This window comes from Mchenga conophoros, linkage group LG15, assembly GCF_057382185.1.
Source record: "Mchenga conophoros isolate Kocher_MC1m ecotype Shallow Benthic linkage group LG15, M_conophoros_male_GT1.1, whole genome shotgun sequence".
Lineage (NCBI taxonomy): Eukaryota > Metazoa > Chordata > Actinopteri > Cichliformes > Cichlidae > Mchenga > Mchenga conophoros.
In genome coordinates, this window is record NC_140540.1 from 29334802 (window position 1) to 29343476 (window position 8675).

Genomic DNA, 8675 nt, shown 5'->3' on the forward strand with positions numbered 1-8675 from the left:
CAGATGGTCTCACCTTTGATTTATTGGTCTACAGAGGATTTTGTGATTGACTCCATGACTCCAAGGTGTTCAGGTCCTGTGGCTGTAAAAAAAAAAAAAAGCCCACGTCATCACTCCTCCACCACCGTGCTTGGCAGTTGTTATGAGGTATTTGTTCTCATATGCTGTATTTGTTTGTTTATTAACAAACGTGGGACTGTCTATTATAGCCAGACATCTTACTTTGGTCTCATTTGTCCAAAGGAACTTTTAGAAAGAAGCGGCTTCCTTAAGGCAATTCTTTTCAGACTTTTCTGATTGTACTCTGATGAACTTTAACATTTAATCTGCTAACTGAGGCTTGTAGACTCTGAGATGTAGTACTAGCCTTTTTTGCAGTTTCTCTGAGCACTGGGATGATTTTACTGCTGAGCCATAAAAACCAGGTAGATGTAATAATTAACACACACTTCCTAAGGGCATGATAGCGAACCTGGATAAAAAGAATGAAAAGGCAAAGGTACCACCTATAGATGCTTTTCGTTACTGATTAAAGCCAAAATATTAATTTAAGGATCACAAAGTATCACCATCTATCCATGCAGATTCAATGGTCAACAAACATCCATAATACAGGCTTATTAAAAAAAACATTAAGACAGATTGAAGGATTTGTCTTCACATTACTCTCAGCTGTCCTTCAAACCCACCCATAACAGTCTTTGTGCTCACTGAAGGGCTTGGTTGCATTTCTGGTTGTTTGGCAGCGGGTCGGTTTGAGGCTCACTAAACCTTTCCAGAGAAACCTGAAAAGTCCATATTTGTTTGAACATCTGCAACAAATACATTGTTAAGCAGTGCAACCTTCTTAATGTAAGTCTGACTGGAAAACAGCATTCGTGTTTTATTTACTAAAAGAAGAAAACATTCCAAACCTTTACTGTTTATATTTATATGTGTGTGTATATATATATATATATATATACATATATATATATATATATATATATATATGACAGATATATATATATATATATATATATATATATATATATATGACAGATATATATATATATATATATATATATATATATATATATATATATATATATATATATATATATATATGTGTGTGTGTGTGTGTGTGTGTGTGTATATATATGTATATGTGTGTATATATGTGTGTATATGTATATGTGTGTGTGTTACAGTCCATATGGCTTTCAAAAATGCAACCATTGATTTAAGTAAACGATTCTGTTAATGCACTAGATTATTAAGTAACACTGTCTTTTACTCTAAATTCCCAGGCCTGCTCTGTGATTAATGATGGACTGTTGTCGGCTGTCTTCCTCCCAGGGGAAACATCTTGGAAAAACCTCTCACTGAACTCCATTAGTTCCAAAAGCTCTCTGCTTAGTGTCAGCTTGGTTATATAGAGGGTGATGTGGATGGGTTTTTTTTATGTTTATATGTAATCGATGAGTGTAGTTTATGTGACATCTCTGTTTTTTTTTCTTTTCTTTTTTTTTTTTATCAGACACAAGCACAGCCTCTCCGGGAAATTAAACATGGGTACTGTTTGCCTGACTGCTGTTAGTGGTTACAGGTATTTAATGTTACTCACATATGAATTTTGTAACATGCCAGTTTAAAATATATCAAGAGTAAAGACTAAACTTGTCCTTACACAACGAATAACTTCACCACATGCAATGAGAAAAATTGTGGTTTTTAGATGTTAGTTGAAATAATAATAATAATAATAATGATAATGGATTTTTAATTCTGTCAGGTTCAAGTTATCAGCACCGAAAACCCCTACACTAGCCCCTAATCCTTTGGAGAAAAGCAGGAAGTGCTTTCTTGGAAATAATGAAACATGTTTTCAGTATTTTTATAATGTCAAATATAACTTGTCCCTTGATTGCAAAAAAATTTGACAACATCCATCCATCCATCCTTGTCCACTTACAGATACAGCCACTCAAAACTGAGGTCAGCCGGCTGGGAGACCACCCTCCTTTCTTTGGGGCGTAGCTACTTTCCACTATAAACACAACACTTTTACTCAATTGAGTGTCACCAAGAGATGGCGGTTTCTTCAAATAAATTGGACTTGGATAGTTAGCTACACATGATTTTTTCAGTATTATTGTCGGCTCTTTACTTTAAAACAGGGGTCTCAAACTTGTGGCCCGGGGCCATTTGTGGCCCACGTTACCCCTACTTGACGTGAAGAAATATAATGCAATTTGGCCCTTTTTTGTCTTTTGTTTAGTGCAATGTTAAAATAAGTTCTTTAAAAAGCAAAAAAAATTTTAATATGAAGGCAACATGAGCAGAGAGTACAAGTATGTTGAGGGATTGGCTGTGTTAGTTCAGTGAGAGAGTTATTTATTAAAAAAAAAAACTCAGCATTGTGCTTTGACTCAAGAAAGATGGCGCCTGTCACGATCCTGGGTCTTTTGAGCCTGCTGAACCTCGTCCACCTCTGGTTTGGCGTTGGCGGCCACCTTCCAGGACTTGCCCAATCGCCACCGCTGGCTCCATGGCTTGCCTCCTGAAGTGCTTCGTCACCACCGCTGGCTCTGTGGCCGGCCTCCTGAAGTGCTTCGTCGCCTCCGCTGGCTTCGCAGCCGGCCTCCTAAAGTGCTTCACCACCCCACCGAAGGAAATGGTCTGGAATACTGGTCAAGCTCAAAAATTGTGTGGCGACATGAACGGCTACATTCCCAGCTCAAGAACCTTGCCCTGGACAACAAGCGGTTTATTTCCTGGCGTTCCCTGGAATCAACTCCCCGTTGGATCATACCAGTGATTCCACATCTTAATATCCAGTGCCTACGGCATCGGTCCCCACGTTTTGCAGGGGTGGAGTGGATTATCAAAACCTATGTCGATCATCTCAGCTGGCAGGGAATCATGTGCTAGCTAAACTGGCCCTGGTTAACCCTAGGTCGCTAGCCAATAAAACCTTCATTTTTTCATCTCTCGTAACTTGGATTTTCTCTTGGTGACTGAAACTTGGCTGAACTTGTGTGAGTTGAGTCCATTTTCTGAACTTGTCACCCCAGACTGCAACTACCTCAACTCACCCCGAATGACCGGTCGAGGCAGAGGATTAGCCACTGTTTATAAAAACTGCTTTAGCTGTCGACACTTAACAGCTGACGCTTGAACTGCAGCTATTTGAATTGCACCTGCCAACACTGGTGCTATGTGCACTGGTGTATCAACCTCCTAAATATAATAAGAACTTTATACAAGATTTTTTGAATTCTTGGCAGGAATTTTACCAAAGTATGACAGTGTTTTAATCACAAGGGATTTTAATATTCATGTTTGCTTCGCTGCTCTGCTGACTGATGATTTTTTAAATCTTAGACTCTTTTAATCTTGTTCAGGCCCATTGCATAAACGCGGTCATACCCTGAAACTTGTACCTTCTTGCGGCCTGTCACTCTCTGACTTTTGAAATTTGTAACATAAATTTTTCGGACCATATGCCTGTACTATTTGCAGCGTTGGGGAGTAAGGGAATACATGTACCGTCGTTACGTATTTAAAATACAAAATATGAGTAACTGTATTCCATTACAGTTACCGTTTTAAAAGGTGGTATTCAGAATACAGTTACTTTGTTGAAATGAATGGATTACGCGGCGGTATTTCCCTGTTTCATGAGGCTATGAACTCTATATTTTTGGTCTCCACGTAGGTGGAAACCCAAACAAAACACATATTAAGAGGCTCTCATGTCTGTGTCTCAATCTCGCGGTCCATGTCACTTCTACTTGCAGCCCGCATAATGACGTGAAGAAATATTTTTAAAAATTATTCACAAAAATGATTTAATATGAAGGCAATAGGCAGAGTGTTACAGGCATAGCCCTAAAGAATGTAGCCTCATGGGCAGTGTAGTCCGTGCTGCAGGGAGAATGGACTGCCATACCCGTTATGTGTCTGTGAGCACCAGGGAGGGAGACAAAGAGTCGAAAAGTAAGAGATGTCACTGACCAGAAACGGAGATGGAAGCCGACACAGAACCCGACGTATTAGCCAGAGGTCTCTTTACGGTTTTATGCCTTTACGGTTCGAAGCCGCGGATAGTTTTCTATATAAGATCGCTGCAAAAAGTGCAGCCTTACCTATTGTCCACCCTACTGTTACTCATTTTATATTAAGATTTAAAAATCTAGTTGCTATTGGTATGGTGAATAATGTTCAGTAAAAGTAATAAATCACACAGCAATAGTACATTCATGTAGTTGTAAAAAGCATGATAATATATTAAGTAATCCAAAGTATTCAGAATACGTTACTCTCATTGAGTAATGTAACGGAATACGTTACAAAATACATTTTGGGGCATGTATTCTGTAATCTGTAGTGGAATACATTTTAAAAGTAACCTTCCCAACACTGACTATTTGAGTTTCCTCTTCAGGTCAGTCAAGTAGATCAGCAATGCCCAAACTCCGATCTCGTACGATCAATTCAAATACAGCAGATCACTTCGCCTGCTTCTATAAAAATCTAAATCATGCATTACCTGCTAAGTGGCCCACTTACTTGACCACTGATAGCCTACTTTCCCAATTTAACTCAGCTTGTTAGGAAATACTATGGTACCTAAAACCAAAAACCCAACGTGGTTGAATAATGATACCAGAAAATACAGACAGGCATGTAGAAAAGCGGAATGAAAGTGGAAAAAGGACCGACTCAAAGTTTTGTTTGAGGCACTTCGAGAATCCTTGTCAAGTTGCCAGAAAGCAGTAAGAGCAGCAAAAACAAAGTGTTTTTCTAAGGTTGTGTCTAACAACTATCATAAACCTCATATTTTATTTGGTATTATAAATTCATTTCTTAATCTTCCCACTAGTGATTCTCATATAACAGCGAACATAACATGCGAGAATCTAATGAAATTCTTCAAAATTGTAGACATTAGGTCTCCCATTATCCCTCCCATTTATGACCCATGTGTTTATACTCCAACTTCAGCCATTTTTGATTACTTCGAGCCAGTGTCTCTTTCATTACTTGATGAAGTAGTCAGTAACTTGAAGCCTTCAAATTGTACTATGGATATCATTCCACCTAGCTTACTGAAAGAAGTTTTTGATTCTGTTGGTATATGTTTGCTTTCCATTGTTAATAGCAGTCTTCAGTCTGGGTCCGTCCCCTCTGATTTTAAACATGCTGTGGTGGAACTCATCCCAAAAAAGCAGAATCTGGACGCAACAGTCGTATCAAATTACAGACAATCTCTAAATTGCCTTTTTGTCAAAAGTTCTGGAGAAAATTGTCCTTCTACAGCTCCAGACCTTTTTAAATCAACATGACATTGGCGAAGTATTCCAGTCTGGTTTAAAAATGCACCACAGCACTGAAACTGCTTTTTTTTTTTTTTTTTTTTTTTTAAAGGTTTTAATGACCTTTTAACTTTTAACCTCAAGTTCTGTAATAGCCTTTATTGTGGTATTACTTCTACATTAATTGGCCGACTGCAGCTAGTCCAAATTGCTGCAGCACAGCTCCTAACTGGCACGTGCAAGTGGGATATCATGTCTTCCATACTTGCATAATTACATTGGCTGCCAGTCAGCTTTCGAATTGATTTTAAGATTTTAATACTTGTTTTTAGTGTTAAATGGAACTTTAGTGTTAAACACCTGGACTTGTTGTCCGGGTGTTACATGGACTAGCTCCTATATATCTTGCTGGGCCCTATTTCAGGAAGACGGTTTAGAAAACTCAGAGTGAAAAACGATACTCAGGGTTGAGTAACCCCGAACTGTCCAACTCGGAATATTCGGTTTCAGAAAGGCTGATAACAATTAGTTCAAGTTAAACGCGCGCACGAGGATACATAAAGCCCTGATTAGTGGAGCACAGATTAAGCGAGTCACCATGGAGACGGAGGGAAAGAAGGCGCGGTCAATGTATTTTACAGCACTTGAGGCCGAAATTCTGATGGCAGTATATGGCGATAACATGCAAATTTTGCGGACAAAAAGTAACACAGCCTCAGCTGCAAAAGAAAGGGAGCATGCATGGCAAAACATAGCCGACAGAGTCAATGCGTGAGTGTTAATTTAAACATTGATCTAGGGATTTTCACCCATTTAACACGTTATTTTATTATATTTTATTTTATTTTATATTTTATACATTTTATTTTGTGATGTGACGTGAGCGCAGGTGCAACCCAACAGGCCCCAAACGTTCCTGGCAGCAAGTAAAAATGAAATATAAAAATATAGTCCAAACAGGTAAGGTGTAATTGTATCATGGGCCATAGTGCTTGGTCTGTTTGTCCGATGTAAATCAATTGCAGTTAGAGGCTACATTAATTTCCCCTCTGTAAGCACTTATTGAAATTATCTGAGCACATTACAAGTACATATTTGCTTACTCTGTATGCTCGAATGTGACCCGTTATAGCCAACAGAAAAAAAGCGGAGGCCCGAAAAACAGGTGGAGGTCCTCCACCACCACCACTCACAGAGCCTGGCCACTTGGCTTCCACATTTGTGATAATGTTGGCAGCATCACATATGATCTTCACAGTGCAGAGAACACAAATTAGCATCCATTACTATAATGGAATTATTTGTTAGTTTGAAATGCTACAGGGAACTATGTACCTGTACATTAATGCTGTGGAAAGACTTCCTGTTCACATAGTCTCCTTCCTTTACTGAAGGAGAAATGATTGGAATGTGAGTGCCATCTATACAGCCAATCACGCCTGGGAACCGTGAAAATAAATGTAAAATTTAAGTAGTAGTTCAAGTAGTAGTTCAAGTATCATCATGAATTAAGTTTTGTTCATCCTGATACCTGCAATTTTGTGGAATCCCTCTTTGATAAATCTTGTGGGTCTATGACCAGGGAACACCACAGACGAGTGCAGGAGACATTTCAGTGTAACTGTAACATTCCTGACTGCCCGACAGACGGTAGCCTTGGAAACGTGCTCAGCGTCACCAATATTATACAGAAAGCTCCCGTTTGCAAAAAACCGAAGTGCAATACAAATAATATGTACAGAACTGAGAGAATGTCCGCGATGTGTCACATGAGCAATATTAGGCCTGAGGATGTTATTCAAATAAATTATAGATTGTGCTGAAAAACGATGACATTCACACAGAAAATCATCAGGAAATGATAAAATGTCCAAACGCGCTCTAATCACTCTCTCCCGGCGGAGAGCTCTGCGGAGAATTTGGGCTTCAACATCTACTGGCTCTTCAAGCAAGGGACACGCCATGTCTGACACTTCCTACAGTCAGGTTTCCGACAAAGAGGCGGAGAAGGTCAGGGTTAGTTGAAGTAAACCTGCTAGGGGGCAGGTTAGCTTCACGGAGTGTGTCGTCATAGTAACTCACTCAGAATTAATCTAAACTCGCTTTGTGAAACCGAAAACCCAGAGTTTCCGTTAACTCAGGGTATACTTACTCAGAGTTTGCACTAAACCGGCTTCCTGAAATAGGGCCCTGATCTCCTAACCTGGGCCCTATTTCAGGAAGCCGGTTTAGAAAACTCAGAGTTAAAAATGATACACGGGGTTAAGTAACCCCGAACTGTCCAACTCGGAATATTCGGTTTCAGAAAGGCTGATAACAATTAGTTCAATCAACGTGGAGTTGCTTTAACCCCAAGTTAAGCGCACGCACAAGGATACATAAAGCCCTGATTAGTGGAGCACAGATTAAGTGAGTCACCATGGAGACGGAGGGAAAGAAGGCGCGGTCAAAGTATTTTACAGCGCTTGAGGCCGAAATTCTGATGGCAGTATAGGGCTTTGGAGCGTGATGTCACGGGGCTGGGCGATAACATGCAAATTTTGCGGAAAAAAAGTAACACAGTCTCAGCTGCAAAAGAAAGGGAGCATGCATGGCAAAACATAGCCGACAGAGTCAATGTGTGAGTGTTAATTTAAACATTGATCTAGGGATTTCCACCCATTTAACACGTTATTTTATTATTTTTTATTTTATTTTTTATTTCATACATTTTATTTTGTGATGTGATGTGAGCGCAGGTGCAACCCAACAGGCCCCAAACGTTCCTGGCAGCAAGTAAAAATGAAATATAAAAATATAGTCCAAACAGGTAAGGTGTAATTGTATTATGAGCCATAGTGCTTGGTCTGTTTGTCCGATGTAAATCAATTGCAGTTAGAGGCTACATTAATTTCCCCTCTGTAAGCACTTATTGAAATTATCTGAGCACATTACAAGTACATATTTGCTTACTCTGTATGCTCAACTGCGACCCGTTATAGCCACTAGAAAAAAAGCAGAGGCCCGAAAAACAGGTGGAGGTCCTCCACCACCACCACTCACAGAGGCTGAGCAGTTGGCTTCCACATTTGTGATAATGTTGATCTTCACAGTGCAGAGAACACAAATTAGCATCCATTACTATAATGAAATAATTTGTTAGTTTGAAATGCTACAGGGAAATATGTACCTGTACATTAATGCTGTGGAAAGACTTCCTGTTCACATAGTCTCCTTCATTTACTGAAGGAGCAATGATTGGAATGTGAGTGCCATCTATACAGCCAATCACGCCTGGGAACCGTGAGAATAAATGTAAAATTTAAGTAGTAGTTCAAGTATCACCACATCATGAATTAAGTTTTGTTCATCCTGATACCTGCAATTTTGTGGAAT